The following is a 19,392-nucleotide window of genomic DNA, read 5'->3' as shown; positions in this document are numbered from 1 at the left end:
ACATATATATAGCTTTGTGTATCTTCTTTCTACTTGATTTGTATCTCGGTTGATTATAAATGCGTTTCCTGTACATAAAAATTTTGAGCAGTTTCTTTTGTCCAATAATGTCGAGTGATAACAGAGGCATAACGTCATGCAAATGTTAATGTATATATTTTGTGGCTGTATTTTCTTTTGTGCTTGTGAGTGCGCTCTTCCACTGCTGTTGTGATTAGCTGCCAGGTGATACCGCCGGCAGAGGGCGCAGGGTGGCCCTCAAGCTGCACCAACTCAGCTTTTTGCCTTGCGTCCTCTCTTCTCTGTTACTGATGTAACCTTGTGAGAGTTAATAAAGATGTATGTATGTATGAATATCCCCTTCCCAACCCCACGATCACGCAAGGGCAAGCAATCACTCTCAGCAGCTCCAAACGCGCACTTCCATGCCCGCAATACTAGCAAAATTCATCCAGATATGCACTCTGCAGGATGCAAAAGCTGCATGGAGTATGATGACCTCAATTACATCATGTGGGCCTGCAGTAAAAACCCTTTAAGTGGAATGACCACAGAGGAGCAGTGGGAGACCGCGCTGCGCAGCTCGGACCTGTGGCAGCAAGAGTTGCTCACAAAGAGAGCTGACCAGGTCGCCGAGATTCCAAGAGATCAAGGCCTCCAAGCGAGAGTAGCCCACCTGCGCTAGAAGGGAGCCTTCCTCTTCTAAGACTCCATAAATAAAGTTTATTCTCTCTCTTCGTTCGCGTCGAAAGTGGACGCAAAAAGGCGTCTGCAGCCCTTGCGTCGTTCGAAGAGGAGTTAAGAGTAAAAAAATGATCGAATATGATGTTAGAAGATGACAGAATGTAGATGCGCGTCAAAGTTAATTCATGGGGAGTAATTAGTCAATTAAACAGCGGTGCAAAAGTCAATTTTCCGTTGAAATAGCCATGGACGATGATATACTGACTGGACGTCAAAACAGCCTTGGACGTCGAAACTGGGGAGAAAATAGGCAGCCAAGCCGGATAAAGGTTGCAAATAGATTAAGAGGTGATTAGTTAACGTTAATCAACGAATAAACACATTAAAAAGTGCTCATTAAGATTCAAATTAATAGCAAACAGTTAATTATTGTTATGTGTCGAAATAAAGTGATACAATAGCTGTAAATGCGATGGCAGTGAGCCAACATGGTTGCCTTTGCAGCGCGTGACGCCATGCTTTCTCGTTGAAATGGGGTCACCGTGACGTCAAAGGAGAGGGCGGTGGTGGGATGGATGAACCTTCTAAAATGTTCGTGCGTGTCACCTCCGCCTGGGGCCCTCCCGGCTTGCGTCATTCGTTGCCTTGCCGCCGTCGAGTGCGCGCATTCCTTTCACATGAATCGAATGGTGCGGTATCTCGTTGGCATTGCGTGCACCTTGACACGCTTGCGGTCATGGACGGGGCGTGTACGTCGTCGGACGGCGTGTCTTCAAATTGTACCAAAACTTCTGCAAAAAGGAAACGTGTGAGGGAATGGCGAGAACGTATTACCGAAGCGAAGTGTTTGAAACGTACTTCGCAACACAGGGAAACAAACCAGTTCCCTGCAGAATTATGCCGAAGCAAGGCGTTTTAAACGTGCTTCACAACGAACGCCAAGAGAACCCCAATCGCCTGACTCGCGCGAGTCCCAAGTGAAGCCAAGAGAGGCAAAGAGTCCCAGTGAATCAAAGCGAGGCTACAAGTGTTACAAGCGTGGAAGAGGCGTCAGTGCTTTCGCATTCCCCTATTGCGGGTCGCCGCATGATCTGTAAGGCTTTTTCTGCATTGAGCGCTGCAGGTGACACGGTGTGCCTTCAATACTACCGCCAGTGCCCATTTCACTCTGTCCTTCCGTCACATTCGCGGCGCCTTAGAACGCGCTTGCGTGCACCAGTTGCGCGTTTCAGAGCGCTGCTGTCGCGCCGGGAAAGTGCATGGCCAAGTGAGATGTTTTTCACATTTCGCGCGCCTTTTAATGTGGGAATAATCATCCGTACTCCAGATGGAAACAAAAAGTGATGAATGACACATGTTTCGGCACGCTCTACAATTACGCATTAGAGTTTTCGCTTTCAACGCAGTCAATGTCATTGATGTCATTGATACGCTATAATCACACCGTGCGGCGCCAAGCATCCCAAACCCAACCCGGGAAGACTGGGAGGCGGGCCTGGTCGGCGGCCACGACTTACGGGCGCAACAAGTCTTGGTCGAGCGCGCCCGGGCCGCGGCCACCGCCACTGGGGTCCCAATCTAGGGACATCCACCTAGTGCTTGTAAGGATGGGTCCCTCACGGGCTGATCCAAACATACCCCCGGTCCCATCCAAATAAATGTTTTCACCACCACCACCATAACGGCAACTTGCTCTCTTCTAAAAAGGGCAGTACCTCCTTTCGTCCACTTCTGCTTTCAGCCGTGGCTGTCTGCTGTCACTGCCAAATACTCCTCCTCTAATGTAACTGCAATGTGTTATCTTACTTATTTCTAAGTTGTCTGTCGTTCAATTTATCTCTTAGGTACTTGCGCGCTGCGTCTCCCATTACGCATGAATGATGTGGGCAGAGCGATGACAGGTTTCGCCGTCGTAAAGTAGGCATTTTTCTTCACGGAACACTATGACGTAATAACATGCAGCAGCTGACCGAATAGCTTGGACTACAAGGGTTTTCTCATTTTCTATTTCCTCCCGGTTCAAAAGTCATAAATATATGCCAAACTATCTGATTGTGAATGCGCTGCAGGTACGAGAGGCGAAATCATTTTTTTTTTTTGCAATCTGACACAAGCTCATATACAGCAAACCAAGAAGTGGCTCCCTTGTAGTTTCACAACTACCCGCAAATCGTCTCTTTGTTCATATGTATGAAGAGTGGTCAACGAAACCGGAGCGATATGCGGTTGGCTTTTTTATAAACAGAAGAAGCATGCTTGAGCATTCATGGATGGTTTGTACTGTTTTGCCTTGCGGCTGTGACGTCACTGCGTTCGCATTGCTTCCTGTTTTTCCCGAAACAGATTGTCATTTCAGCCCACTGTAATGATTAGTGAGGTAATATGAGGCAACAAACACAGCTGCTGCTTAAGGTGGACGGAGTTACTGCTTTAGCAGCGGAATATCTACAGGAAATAGAATGTACTTGTAATACGTGCCACGACACAGTGAAATAAGAAATTCCTTTTCTGCAGCGAAACCTACAAAAGGGAAAGGCGACAACGATGGAAGGACTGTGCCAACGAATATGGAGAGAAATGAGAGAAAAGTCTTCGGAGGAGGCAGGACGCCATCTTTCAATAACGCTAAATAACAATCGCTCTGGAAATGCTGTGGCCGCTACCCGGATCTCATTCAGACACGCATTCGCGGACTACTATTGGGGAAGGTAGCACGGCTAAATTAGTTGATCGAAGACAGAAAAAGAGGGAAAGGGATGTCAGCGAGATAAACCGAGATAAGATAACTGTTTGCATCCTTGTGCTGGTTCAAAGGAGTGAAGGGATGCAAAGGGCACGCAGAAAAAAGACCTGGCTATAGACAGATGGTACGGAGTTTGCGAGTCGCAATGTCTTCGCACATGGAGCATCAACACCAATTTAAGACATAGGAGCGTCGAATATAGACGCTTAAGGGCATCTGAGAAGGTGACCTAATAAGTACTTACACATTGAGCGCAGAGCCACGTTTGGGTTCAGGCAATGAATGGTACTTAAAATCAACGTTGACTGTTGCTATTTCAGACACTGCTGTTGAGAAAACTGAAAAGAATCCAGTGTGCAGGACATCCGCGTGCTTCGTCCCCGTGGCCTGCAAGTAACTTGATATGCACTACTGCGCCATCAGAGGACACGTTGAAAGAGGGCAACGCGGCTGGGAGCTCGTTCTTGTTGCCCACCTTTCGCGTGCAGTGGTACCTTTATCATGTAACTTAGCACTTAGTTTTCTCTCGCCGCCTAATTTTAGTGCAATGTTTAAGTGGCAAATGCGGGTTTGCACACTTGGGAGTTGCTTGTTGCCGTCGTTGCGTGAACGGTGTCCTCAGATAAGACACCAGATTATACAATGGTGGCATATGTTCGTAGTTTATCGGCTTGTACAGGTGGCGAGCGAGGAAGCACTCACGGCACGGGCCAACTAACGAGAAAGCTCTGTTAAAACTGCTGCTAAAAATTGTATTTTACACACTTCCAACTTGGCCACCCAGCTTTTAGCTTTTAGTGAGAAAGCACTATTTCAAAGGATAAACCTCGAGTAAGATCTTGTGATATTTCTAAGTTGTGGGTTTGTGGCAAGGATATAAATAAAATAAATACTTATGCGACTCGGATTAGAACCCCGGCGGCACGAACGGTTCAGCTTTGCTCGCCGCTGCGCGAGAACCATAGGCTATCACCCATGCTCTCGCGCTGTGCTATGCAGATTGCTTTCATCATTATGCAATGCTGCTATCAGGCTAACATTCGCGCTTGGAGCTATGGGGTAGCAGCGACAGATGCGCGCTGCATGCTTTGGCGTGGGCAGTGATGAAACAAACTCGATACTAGAGCAATACGCATTGGCGTTGACAGCACTGCTACAGAAACGCGGCACTGGAGCATAGGCCGTCGGCGAACATTGGGCAAATTGGCACTGACAGCTGAAAAGTTGTGGGCGCGCATAACTGGCTGCCTAAGCCAGTGGAAACCTGATTAGCGCTTTCAGGTACGTGGCAGTGGTGTCCACCAGCAGAAAAAAATGTGCTTTCCCACAATATTTCGTGCTGAGCAATGCTAAACCAACAGCCAATTTTTCTTCAAAATTCTTATGTTGTTAAGCACCATCGCGCTGCCCCCCAGTCCGTATCTTTCTGCATCTATCTGCATGTTAGGAAACTTTCTTCCTTGTTGAAAGGTGATTTCTCAGAGACCTGCCCATTTTTCTCAACTTATGATTTGTTCCCGTAAAATTAAGCTCTTATGAGGCTGCATTGAAAAGCTTTGTGGCAACAATATGTAGGCTACAGGCTGCAGGCCGCATTCCTGTTGTTAGCTTGGGTTGCTGGGAGAGAACTCTCGTTGCAAGTGGCTGATTGCAGCGGGCATTTTGCCAAAAGCGACGGGTTTTGCCAAAAGCGACAGACAGGTAGCTGCCACATCCGCGGCGGCCAATATGCTCCACGGCGATACGAAGAATCTTGCAGACAGCGTGCTCAGTGAGTTGCCTTAATAGACTCTCGGCTAGCCCGCTAGAATATGAAAGGGGCTGAAAGCGGAAGAATCCTGCGGAAAATTTGCGTACCGCTGCCACAGAACAAAGTGAAGGGAAGAAGAGAGACTTCTACGGAGCCATTAGAGGCGGCCGCATAACACATTGATCCCCGAAGGGCGACGCTGCTGCATACTATGGACGAAGAGAGGGGTGTACAACAAGCATATACACGGAGCGGTGTTCCGCTCAAGTATGCAGGGTTAGCCCTCGCAGCTTCCATTCACATTTCATGAGAGGTAATGTCAAGAAGACCGTCTGATCAAGGTACCGGCGATGTTTAGAGAACCCTTGTTTGTTGATCCATAACAAAAGCGCGACAGACATGACTGAGAACAGGAGACACAACACAGAGCGCTGTGTTGTGTTTCTTCTATCTCTTCTTTTTTGTGCCGTCTTTCGCGTTTTTGTTATGAATCATCGTGAACACCAACTCGCCCAACAACTGGTGTTGCCTCGCTCGTTGCACTTCATCGGAGCACGGCACAGTGGCGGGTAATAGCCATAAAAGTTATTCTAATTCTTCGGTAGCGTTTCATTCGGGGGTCTATGATTCCCGTTATCACTAGCTTCCATGTTTCATGTACTATTTACAGCAAATGAACCGCTAGCAACAGAAGAACAGCCGAGACGTATTAGTTCATACAGAGAGAATACAAGCGAGATTGATAAACATTGCCGATGGATAGTCTGCGCGCATCCCAAACGAAATTAACTTTCGCTGGTACGGAGCTTATGGAGCTCTTCCTCGCGAGAGATCTTTTTATTTTGCTCTCAGGCTTTGAACACTCTTCACATATTTATTTTTGCTGATAGTGCGTTATACGCAGAAACAGATAGGGCTCAGTTTTCTTTCCATTTCGTTCTTACTGATATTTTGCAACCATTTCGTTTATTTCACGCGGTTTCCAAACCATGGCCAAACCGCATGTAATCATGAAGTATTTATCAATTTATGGAATTTATCAATTTCGAAAACCCAGTCTGCTGAAGTAGTGGCTGTTCGTTACGAGAAATGAATTTTGTCTTTTCGCAGACGGCAGGAGGCGCGAAAGAGAGAGCCATGAAAGCGAGGACTGGGAGTCCGGTAAGGGTGCGATGTCTTCTTTTTCGTGGCCTTTGGAGAGCAACGCTTAGGAACACGACGATCGATTCGCGCACGCGGATCGAGCTGCTGAACGAGAAATAGCATCTTCTAAATACGTTAGCTTCGTTATTTGCAGATCTGCAGATCATATTACATGCACGCTGTGCGTTCAGTAAGCGTTATTAGCAGTTTATTAAACCCTATATATGTAATGTTCGTTGCCAATATAACTCGATTGCTTGCTCCTTATGGCTATTTTGGCATTTGCTCGAATAAAACTGGCGTATTATTCTTGAATAAAAAATTATCGAGCAGAACATCTTTTCCTCCACCAGTAAAAATTCGTAAAGTCAAAACCGAAGCGGACACCGTGACCACCTTTACGAAGTGAACGGGAATGTTTTTCATCCTAGACATGTGCGGCGAGAATCGTTTTCGTTGTCATCGCAGCTTGCCTTTTCAAACGGCTGGATGCAGTGATACGCTCATTTCACTGTACGATCTTTTCTAGCAGACAAACACTCGGCTTTTAGTGACTCTTTCTTCCTTGCGCATTAGCCGCAGAAATTGCCGACGCATGCGAAGTTCAATTCATTCTCAATGTCCCTTTAAGAAACGACGGAAAAGAACTGTACACTATTAGTCAGAATTTGAGCACATACGCTAGGTGACGAATTTTTGTGATTTAGCTTCTCTGCCTCTTTAATTAAGGAATTACAGATAGGTACTCTACATTGTTAGTTTCAGATGTGATGTCATGTGCTAGCTGATGATTTTTAGTAATATAGCTTCTCTTAGCAACTATGTTTTTGCAGTAAGTTCACTTAGTTGCAAATCAAAGAAAATTCGCACTGGAATGCTCTCATTGATTCAGATTTTTCGGTTGAGAGAGATAAATAGAAGCTCTGTATATAGAAGAATGCGTGCGCACTTAATATATTCGTTTTACTACAAGCGCCTTAGTTCAAAAATATTTAACCAGCGAAGAGAGGTACGTTTTCGCGGGATTGATACAAAAGACATTTCATGACGGTTTAGCATTTCTAAGCAAAAATTACTTTACAAAAGCAGGGTTTTGCACGAAAACACCACCGCCATTTGTTATCGCTGTGAATACCCAGGTGCGCTCTCATCTCGGAGCAGATTGAGTCGTCGCGGGCTTATCAGAGTCGTCTAAAAACCACAACCACGTTACTCGTCTCCTCTAAAACAACTGAGTCTTTTTTATTGTTTTTGGCAGTTTACCAAAAGAACGCCGGCGGGCTATTGCTCAAGTACGGCATTTCCGCAACAATGTTGTGAAAGCCAACGCGTTTGCTACAGTGCCGCGTTTCTGCAAGCGCATGCTGTGCAATCACACAAGCCGACCCGCCCCGTACAAGAGCGCATGGATGGCGGACACAACAGAGGACGCAGACTAATCAAAGCTAGACATCTCTCTAAGTGTTGGGTTGGAAGCGACGACATGATCTACGCCGATGCGGCTGGATTGGCTAACGCGGTCGCGGCAATTGCACCAGGTTAACCCTGGGCGGATATAATCGCACGCAGCCTTATCCAAACGGAAAATACCAGATCGACTGTAGAATTAGCTATCCCACTAGATATCTTGAGGAATAGCAAGGCAACGATTATGTCCGACTCACAAGCAGCGCTACGTAATTATATCAGGGGTCGCGCTGGCGTTCCGTGTTGGAAAATATTCGAAACGTCCACTCCACCGCATGTCCAGGTCTTCCAGGCGCCACCTCTCAACGACAGGCAGTGAGGTGGCCAAGACAGCTGCTCGAGCTGCCCTCCTCCGAGCATCTGGCACGCCACCCCTCTCTCACACCATTAAGAATCCCTCGCCCTTACTAAGCTACGCTGAGACTATGGATTACTATAAGATCATAACAAGAAAATATCCTCTTCATCACGAAAGCCATAGGAAATTTGACGAACACATAATCCGGCGACTAAAAACTACTGCCCAATCCCTACTTTATGAGTAAATGGTATCCAGACATATTCGATTCATTCTGGTAGGAATAACAACCCGCACGAGCGCGTGCCGATCCGCGACAAACTGCATGCGAGCGCCGCCTGACGAAGCACTCCTGGCACCGAGAGCAGCGCAGCACGCGCAATGCGCAGCGCTCCTCGAGTTGTGCCCAAGCCATTGCGCCGGTCTCGGCACCAGGAGTGCTTCGTCAGGCAGCGCTCGCATGTAGTTTGACGCGGATCGGCACGGGATGGCAGGGGTCTGTTATTTTTGCTCTCAATTGTACAAAGCTGCCCAGCAGTTCTCGCTTCTTGCATATATACGTATAGATGGCGCATAACCTGTCCTGGTGTTTCCTTGCTGCATTAAATCCTACAAATGTTTTCGAGAAATTTCCTGTTCAAATGGTGCAGAGTTCCCGCTTATCGCAAGGATATGCGAATGAAAAACTAAATGCTAGCGTTGATCCGCTGAGATGCAGGGAGGGTTCTGCGTCGACCTTACTGACTGCTCTTGTGGTTGCATTACTATCCCTTCTATCCGGCAACTACGTGCATATTCGTTGAGGCCGCCGTGGAATCTGATGCCATAGACCTGGTACTGCTCAAGTAGAAGCGCACGCTAGCACTGCAAACGACTTGGGAGTCGCGGCGCCGAGAGAAGCCGACAACGCGCCAAGGCGGGTCAGCGTCGCTATAGCAACGCTGGCGCATGCGCAGGGAGCAGCGGGGGGTGCGATTAAGTGATTAAAGTCTCTACCCCCCCCCCCCCCCCCCCCCGCGAGGCGCATTACAAGGGTGCCTACCAGCCTTACTGCCAGCTCCCTCCGTGGAGAGATGTAATCATCTCCTGAAAGGCCGGAGAAGACCATGGAAGTTGCTCACGTTTCGTGAGCTGAGGATGTCGCCCCCACCTGGGGGTCACATCAAGCCCACCTGCCCAAAAGCCCGACATTCTTTGGGAATAAAGTTGTTGCCCTACTCTCGCCGAGGCTGAAGATGGCGCACAAGTTCAAATTCGTCTTCGTCTTCAAAATGAAGAAAGTTGTATTCGTCTTCTTCGTCTTCTAAGCGTCGTGGTCCGTATTCGTCAATTCTCCGCGTTCCATGCTGATCAAGGTTCAAAAGTACTCGTACTCGGATGGAGGGAGGTCGAAATCGGGTTTGAAGGATTAACTACGATGGACTGCATGGTCGTTAAGTCATATTGAGTTGTCGTGGCCATCGCCATGGCCTGGGAAACCCCGCTTAGCCTGTCCGTGCCTCGCCGGCCTGGCGTGGTATTCTGTCTGGCGTGTACTGCCGACAAATTCTCCCACCTGAAGAAAAGGCGTCCGGATGTTCCACTCGACCTTACGGAGGCGCCGAGACTGTATCCGACAGGATCTAAGGCGAAGTTATGCTGTTATGATCGAAAATCGGTGGAACCGACTTAGAGTGCGTCCCTAGAAGTACAGCGCCGCCCACGTCTCCGCCAGCTGCAAACACATCTCATTACGCAAATAAATAATATTTGGCAGTCACAAAATTCGCCACATACTCTAAAACCCGGCGGCACGCGGAAGCAATGTCGCCAGTACACTTGGCTAGAACAGGGGAGAAAGAACCCCTGGAGAGCGCCTAACCTTGTTGGTGTTGCTGACCTCTTCACATCGCTCGCCGGCGCGGTGCCAAAGGGATGGCGGCGCACGTCGTTACTTGTTCGAGAAGGTTGAGTGATTTCTGCTCAATGCTGACGGAGAGGGCGTAGCCTTGAGCGAGCTAAGTGATGCCCTTTCCGCTTCATTCGTGCGCTGCCAGTGGCGCAGCGCAAGGAGGATCTGGAAGGTTCTCGAAGCCAATCTCCGCGCCTGACCAATAGGGACGCACGCCCGGCGTGAGGAGGCGAAGGAAATTTTACAGCCGACTTTGTGTGTATGTGCGCGCCTGCCTTGGTGCGAAGAACGAACAGACGCATAACACGCCTATGCATGAAGTGCCTTGACTGCTGTCGGTCAGCTCGATCCACCGTTTAAGCTTCAGAGAACCGCGCTCGCTCGACTGCCGGATCAACACCACTCACCCAGCCACAGACTAGCAATGCATCGTGCGCTAGCCTGCGAGTCGGCTCTGTCGGGTGCCTCTGGTCGTCGGACTGTCGCAGTGCCCGGTGAACAAATTGTGTTTTGTTTGTTTGTCTCTCCCTTGCGGTAGTTCGCTTTAGGTGCAAGGCTTTTGTTGTTTTGTAGTATTGCAATCTCTCACGAGTGTTACTTTGCACGAGTTGCATTGTATTGTAAATCACTTTGTATGTGCCCGCACGAGTGATTGTGAAATCCTCTTTATCGTCTCTTTGCCGTATAAACTTTGTTTTGTTTGTGAAAATTTGGCTCATACCTATTTCCTGGCTTGCGACCGCCGAAAGCTGGGCATCAAACGACCATCCATTGTCCCTTGGTAGCTGGTCTCTGTCTGAGCTTGTCACGATGAGTCGAGGACATCTCCATTGAGACTGAGACCGCTATTCCCACACGCTCTAAGGGTGTGTGTAAGCATAAGGGCGAAAAAAGTGACATGGGCGGAGATGCGTTCAATGAAGGCGGAGGTTTTAGGACTCTTAACTATGCTTTCAGACATCATTTCTGCAGTTTTTAATGGTGGCCCCAATGATTATATATCAGAATATTTGAATTGGAATGTATTTAGAGGTGAGATATACAAGTATGTAAGCGTACGCACAAATCATGGGGCAACTGAATGTGACGCTGGCGAGGGAAAGTAATGAAAAAAATTATGAAAAATGCCCTCCCATGAATGAAAGGATGCTCCCGGATGCAATAAACAGTAAGTGAATCGAGCATTCTTAAAACACGCAGTGGTTGTGGGCATGTCGTTGGCAGGTGTTAGTAGCTAAGGTCCCGCAGACATCCTGTGCTTATCATTTAGCAGAGGGCAGTGCAAGGCTGCTGCTGGCGCCAGTTGCACTACGAGTAGTGAAAGGAATAAGTGTTGAACAAGAATGCGGGGTGGGAGGGGGTGGATTTTCGGAAGCATGCAAAGTGACCAGGATAAATTGGTGTGGAAAGCGTCTGAACCAGAGTGGCGACAACAATAAGGTACTACAATACTTTTTATGCGCCTAATTGTAGCTTCACTGCTTGGAGGAGAAGAATGAACCTTCGCTAAATATTAAAAAGACAAAGGTTAGGAAACGCTTGGCGGGTGCGCTGGGGAGAGTATGGAACAGATTGCAGAAAAATTCACCGCCGTAAAAAAAAAGGCAGCCAGAATGACGTCGGAACTCCATAAGCTAATCCAAAATAAAATTTTAATTTCCAACACATTGCATATAAGGACTTTATTTGGGGCGTAAAAAATCGCCGGTTTAAATTTAGAAGGACACCTTCTAGATGTGCTCCAGGTTTCGCTGTTTGGCGCTGCAATAAGCGCTTTTTGTGGTTTCTGTGCAGATATAACCCCTGGCTGTGCAGGCTATGTGCCGGCGGTGGAGCCATATTTTCGCAGCCTTGTAGGTACCACTAGGAAAGAAAGACGGCTTTATTACAGACAGTTGCTCGACCGAGAAAAGACGAGAAAGGAGTAAGTAATGTTTAAAAATGACGAGTTCTCTTGTGCATATCCAGGGATGGCACGTCGCATCGACATGTACTGAATCCTCGTGCCTCAAGGGTAAAGGATGACGAATTCATTACTCCTCGACCGCTGCTAAAGCGGTGCATTGAGCTCCCACTCACCGACCGGAGCTCTTCGAATAGAGGCTAGAAGTTTTGTTCAGGGGGGGAGGAAGGCCCCTTATGTTGCAGCGCGGCCTCCGCATAGAATTTGTGCTGGGATCAAACGCAAGAATAATAACTGCATTGCCATATTGACAATGTCACTGTGTATTAGATAACGCTACACAGAGTCTAGACAAGTTAAATATGTATTTTTTAAATAAAAGAATGCTTTGGTATGTCTTAAAAATCATGGCAGACATAAGTGATATAAATGCTTCTATGTTTTTGCGGAATTAATAAGTAAAAAATATCACACAAAGTCTAGAACTATATCAGTCCGAAAGCAGCAAAGCAGTGCATGCCGCTGATATGAAAAACGCAAAGCCCTTGAAATGAGCAAGTAGAGGACAAATATTTTAATGAATCTTTGTCGTTTAGGAACCTTTAAATATCTGTACATATGCAACGGCCAAAGAAAAATCTCAATGACGCTGTCCTTCGTTCCAGTGTACTGCGCATTATCAGCTGTCACCGGTAATGTATTGCGCGTAATTGCACCGAAATGTTACCAACGGCGAGCACATGTATAAACAGGGAGTTCTGCGAAATATACATTAGAAGTGCGAAGATAAAATAGAGTATTAGAAATGCGAAGATACAACTTGATAAAGGACAAAAAATTGTCACTGGAAACAAAGTCATTGTTTGTACGCACAAAACCTCTCAGCAGCTAGGATATTTAAATACAGGTATGTCTCCATTAAATGTTCGTATCTAAGCCACAGTGACTCTAATAATGCGTCAAACAACGCAAATAAACATCTTGCGCAATCACAAATAGTGAACTTTACACAAGGAAAGACAGACCAACCAGGCAAGAACAAAACTTTGATAGCAGGAGTCGCGATATGTACTTGGGCCATGCTGCGGTCGGTAACGGTTCGAAAAAATTTCGGGGGAGGGGGGGGGGTGCTGAAGCACCATAAGACCCCCTACCCCTGGCTACGCCTCTGATAAAGTCTATAACCAAACACGGTAAATGTGCGTGCTGATCTTTTGCGGTTAGTAGTGGGCGCGAAAAGGCGTGGACAACCTCACTTCACGATATTTTTATATATAATATCTCCATAAAGCGCAAATCTAGAGTCCGTCCTTGAATTCTTCTTTGGGGAATTGAAATGAAGCTTTTATGTCCAGGTGACAAGTGAAAGGTAGCCACTAGTTTCCCAGTGAAAGCCGGATCAAGTTTTCCCACGCATTGTTTGCTCTACAATTGTGCCATAACTTATTTGCCGAGTTTCGTGGTCCTACTTCGTTTATTTCTTACGTAGGAGCTGTTGGAAAGGATTCTCTCTTCCCCACAGCTCCCTCTGAAAAATAAGAGGGTCTGTGGATGGCGTCTACATGCGCAGCGGAGGTTAGATATAACGAATAGATACAGTGAATAGAGCCCCCTCCGGGATGCGCATTTTCCAGCATCACTGAGCGAATTACGGCCTGCATCTATACCGCGCACTTGCCTTAATATCCGTTGATGATCTACCATCACCTATTGTCGCCAACATTTGGACGCAGATGACGTGAAAAAACAAGAGAACACACTGAAAATAATCCAGCCGGCCACGTGATGACTAAGGGATAGATGTAAAGGACAGTTACGCTCGCCGACCCGATGCAGCGACAATGGGGGGACAGTTAAGAGGGCTCTGAAACCCCTTCCGAGGAGAGCACATCAACTCGCTCAATCACTGCATTGTGTTGTCATGAAAAGCTGAGCCAAATAATACACTTCTACACGGAGCAGACGACCCACCATCACGCTTTAAAGTTGGCGAGCCCTTCGTGGCGGCTCTTTCATGCTCGAGTCCTACTCCGTCACCCGCACCTGCGTATACAAGTTGAGAGGTGGCTATTGGTTACATTCTTTCAGACGTCAGCAGTTACCATGAATGCAGCCAATAAGCGGCGTAGCTCCGGCTGGTCAGGAAGCTCCGCCCCCGGAGGAGGGGCCGGCGGAGGAGCGCCGACGTTCAAAAAAGTGACGAGAGGAGAGGGAAAGGCGCGAACACGCTGAAATTCAAATTTTGACTACAGATAACTGAGCTTCCACAAAGCGCATTAAAATAAAATCTTGCTGGACAATGTTCGTAACGTGGCGTGCTTTAACATGCCAGGTATACCGCAACTTTATTACAGCCCCTATAAGAACTGCTTTAAGCGCCTGGGGCGATCAGGCGGTGGTGCTGTTCTTTACCATCCTGTGGTATCGCAGCCATTGTATAACAAAGTGGACTTGCTCAGGATTGAGCTCACTTCATTACTGGCGCTTTGCTGATGATAGATAGCACTGTAGTAGTTTTTTATGTAATTTAAAGCGACGCGAAATAGACGAGGTCGACGAAGAATGCAGGAAAAACAAAAGAGCAGTGCAAGACGACCGGACTGCACACGCCGCGCGCATCGTTCTGTGCTTCTTTTCATTGTCGGCTTTGTACCGTTGACGGATGTTTCGTGTTGTTTAAGCATCTAAACCTCGCAAGGTTTTATTTGATCGTAAGCAAGATTTCGCCAGCATTTTTTTTTGTCGCCGCAGTTCTTCGTGCCAGGTGAGACATCAGCACCGCATGAAAGACACCAAGGAAGTGCGGGCCAAGATGGAACGTAGCGCCATCTAGAATCGGTTTTAGTGGCTCTTTCAGTGCGCTTCTGGCAACACTCCGCAATATGCACGGGTTGTGATATCTCTCCAGGCCGCGCGATGGCTATGCGGCTGGGACAGGTGACACGATTGGTGTACTCTTAGGCGACTGCGGTATCGCCGCAAATGTTCTCGGCCAACAATCGTTCGAGCCTAACGGGGCATTAGTTTAAATTCAGCACCACGTTTATACTCACCACTGTCCTATCAGGGGCCTGGTCCGTTTCTTTTCTTTACGCTGGAGCGATCATTTTAAACAAAGTAATCTACCCTAATGAAAACGAACATAAATTCTTTTTAGTCAAAGGCCGGAGCACAGCAAAGACAGCGGTGTTATGCTCTGCCTACAGAATGCACAGTGCGTATGGTTTCCTATCATTCCTTTCAAATTTTTCGGTACAAATTCTGTGTTTTGGCATGGCTCCGAGAGTGGCCAATTTTGCGTTCTGCATTAGAAGTGGGGTGCATTTGCAGCAATTTGCGGTAGAATCGCTATGATACCGTTTCGCATTACTAGACTCCTGGAGGTATCCGAAGTACTGCGCATGCTTTCTTTGATAAGACTGAAACACTGTTCTCGAATCAATAGAGGTTTTTAGCCCAGCTGTAGCCGTTTTTGCACCGCTACCGGCTTATTGCGGCTATAAACAACTCCATGTTGTTTAAAAAATTCTGCCCTTTGTCTGCGGGGTCTCTTACAGCCAATATGTCGATTCAAAATGTTATAAACGATTCATGATGGCGAGTGTAACACTACCATCACGCTTGCCATCATTTCTTTTTTACATTCTTCTTGTTTCAGGGGTGCGTCGCTCCGGTCGCCGGCACATGAAGATGCGGATGCGTATCGAACAGTAAGCGGTGGCTCGAAGTGTGGTTTCGGTGATCAGCGCAAAGTCGCGGCTTTCATTGGCGCTAGCCAAGGCAAGGGTTGGGACGGGGCGAAATATGAAAATATCGGTGCGTGGAGAAAGCTTTTGCATGAAGCAAACCAAGAACGGTCCGGATCCGCCCGAAAACTCTCTACTTCGACCTGCCTTACGAGTGAGCGTAGGTTTCCGAAGGAAAGGTCAAAGGAAAAAATCTCGTTACCCCGGAAATAATTATTCATTCACCATATCCTAATTTCTTAAGTAGCCGACTGGCAAGTGAGTAATCGGGCTGCTGCACCACTTTAAATGGACGTAGTAACATTAAGGCTACTTTATAGAAGTGTGAAGGAAATGCTCACCTAATCAATCTCCACTTAGAGCAATCGCCAAGAAAAGGCTATATAGAGAGAAAGAGTATACATGCACAAAGGCTGAGCTCAAGTAATTTTAGGATGGGTATGTCTCATTCTTTTTATTTGCCGTTTTATAATGACTCATGAAACGAAAGGGCATCTTGCCTCTCTCTTAAACTAACTTTCCATCACAACATTCCAGGTGTGAATAGTCCTGAAAAAATTTGGTCTTGTCTAGTTGGCTCATTTTTGCATAAGATTAATGCACTGTGACGGGACAAAAACGCGTCCTGTGTTGTTCATTGTCGCGTGTCGTTGTTCTGTCGCTCGGGATCATTCTTTTGCCGCAGTATTAACAACACGTCCAGACTGAAACCAGCTATATACGAAACTAAGTGGCAAAAGACAAAAGAAAATGGCGGTGGACGGTGGATTTGCGTTGTGAGGCCAATTCGGAATTAGGTGCGCTAGCGCTGTATGAGCGCCGTTTTCTCATTGTTTAAAGTCCACCTGCTCCCTAGGCCACGTGACTTTGTGACGTAATAAGAATCTTCTATATATATGTATATAGAGTGTGAGCAAACTATCTGATGTTTTACAACCTTTCTTCAATAATTCAAACACCACAGATATCAATTACCTATTTGCTGTTTTTGAATACGTTATCATGCAGTAACGGCCTCGTCTTCCACCAGGAGCTGTTGAGTGTTTCAATTATTTATTTTTGTGTTTTTTACATATTCCGTATGATTTTCTTCTGTTATAAATATTTTCGTCTGTTCTAACTTTCTCTCAATTTTAGCTGACAATTCTGCGGTTGCATGTTTCTATAAGCCCAGGGCGTAGTGTGAGGTTAACATAACGTCATCAAGACGGCTCAGATGGCAGTTATACATTTCCAAAAATATGGGATGAAACACAATCATTTTCCCTGAAATTCAAGGTAGCGCAGTTCACGCTTTAACACATTTCGAAGAGATATAGGTGCAGAGGAGCTTTAGTTTTTTTCGATCTTCGAACGAGACGCGCTCAAACAAGGAACCAAGTTTTTGAGAAAGACAGTGCACGCACGAGCGCGAAGAAACACTAGACTGACTGTTATCGACATTTACGTAGATTTTGGCCTGCTATCAGGCGATCAGTAACTCTGTGGACTGTGAGACGTCATCTGCAATGTGCTGAACTAAGCGAGAGGAGCCCAACTCAAGCCCCGCGAAAAGAGTTGGGTTTCTAGGGCTATGCATGCAAAGGAGCACCTAGTGGGGACATTTGAAGAATGGAAGAAGAGAATTTGCTTAAACGAATCTAAGCTCCCTGGTGGAGAGAGTTGAAGAATTGGAAAGTAGATTTTTTTTTAAACGAATCCAAGCTCTTGTGCTGCGGGAATGCGGTATTTGTTGCATATGTCGCCCCGCCCCAAACGTAATTTATATGCATCTCGTTACCAACTTCCCACGTTAGGCACCAGAGGTAAGAATGTAGTGGCACAGGGCTGACTCTCCGCTCGTGCGGTTCGTCTCCTCGACTGAATTCAAAATGCCACGAGCGAAGAGGTCGTTCAAGGCAATCTTGAAAAGGTTATGCTTCCATAGACACGGAATAATCTGGGATTTCAACAGGTGTTACAATAGAATTACGACCCGAAACACTCCTCTACGCTTGCGAAAAATTGGTTGAACAAGTGGACTGTGGGCTTTATAGAGTAGATAAGCTAGTATATTAAGATTATTTCAATTCAATACCTTTGGATAAGCATCGTGCATAGTATGAGGGACAAAAAGCAGGCAGCACCAAGTAGATACTCGACAGCATAGGGATCGACTGCGAAGGCTTGCGTGTGATGTACCGACGCATTAGTTTATTGTGAAAAGACTTTGGTCGAATTCTTGCCGCATTTTGTAATAAAAGAATATTGATCAGTCAATATAACAGATATGCTCCGGCAACAAATTGTCGTTTAATATGGTAATCCACATTGCCTGCTATCGTGTAAAAAGTATGGTATTGTCGTCCCGCCAACTTCGTGGGCGAATGTCAGCCGGTGAAAGAAAAGTTAAATCCGAAGAACTGAAGTTTTGTACTTTTTGTTTAGCACTAGATACAGCTGGGCAGTTTGAGCACAACCTAGTGGACAGGTTGACACCTGACCACTATGGCAGGTGGGGCGCCTGCCAGAAGGAGGCTTTAGACATACACACAACGGCTAAACGAGGGGAATGACCACTAAAAGGACTAGCGCACTAAAAGTGCCATTGTCGGAGGAATTAGAAACTCCATATCATTTACGGAAGCTAGTGCTCTTCTGTGTTAAGAATCTAGGCAATGTCGCCGCATTGGACTGCTGCGGATAAATCTGAACTGCTAATCTGTTTAAAAGGCACGCGCTGTGCTTGGGCAACTCGGCTTCGGCGAAGTGAAACCGGATGAAACGAAGGCAGGAAGGAGGTAGTAGGGAAACATACCTTTCCCTGCCCGTGCCTTCGCTTTTCCTCCTCTGCACTGAGGGCAAATTTCAGATAACGTTTCTCAGCTTACACAGTTTGCTCATCTCAAATGAGGGGCCGCCCTTGCTCCCTTAACTCAAGGTAGCGTCGAAAGGGGCTATATAGCTTAGGAATCATCCTTAGCCGCTGCTTGTGTAAGGAGGCACCTAAAGCGACGAGGAGCCGCTTATACGCGTCTTGTGTAGAATAATGGGCCTAACACCGTAGAAGTATTTATCTACACTGAAAAGCTAGTGAGCATATGGCTATATCTGTATTTGCTTTGAGATGCGCTCGTTTTCCATTTCAATGCTCTTGATGGCTTGACAGGAAAGCATGGTTAGTCTGGGAACGTGGCAATGTTTGCAGTGCGCCGCCAGCATTTGATGTTCACTCTAAAATTGTGAACTAGGCGTCGTCGGAGCCGTCGGAGACGCCCCAGTGCACAATTTCAGAGCGAGTGGTTGTGCAACGAAGCCTGTGATCAGGTGAAAAGAGCGAGAGAAGGCAGCATTAAGGTTGCGTTGTTTCTACCTCAAGTAGCATGCGCTTCAAGAAAGCTCTCACAAGGGACTCCTTAGTAAGGTAAAGTTAAAAATTGACCGAAGGATGGTGAGCCGCTTTCAAGGCATCATCACTGAGGCAAAAGGCGTTCCAGAACTTGCCCCTGAGTTTAGTTTTTTGTCCGCAAGCACAGCGCATGCCGTTGTGCAATATACAAGCCGCAAAGATCGGTCGTTGTATTGCTATTCTAAACCAGTACTGCAATATCAGTGCAGTCGCGTTTCGCATTCTTCCGCCATAGAAATCTGAACGAAGCGGCACAGATTGAACCATCGGGGATGTACAAATGCATTCTACTATTCGATAACGCGTTATGTGTACCGTGAACCTTGAAAAAACAACGATAAATTGCCCCTTCCCATGATATTAAGCCAATGGTCTTACC

This window comes from Amblyomma mixtum, chromosome 2 (assembly GCF_055824585.1).
Source record: "Amblyomma mixtum isolate Tamu chromosome 2, ASM5582458v1, whole genome shotgun sequence".
NCBI classification, from domain to species: Eukaryota; Metazoa; Arthropoda; class Arachnida; order Ixodida; family Ixodidae; genus Amblyomma; species Amblyomma mixtum.
This window is presented reverse-complemented; position numbering follows the sequence as displayed.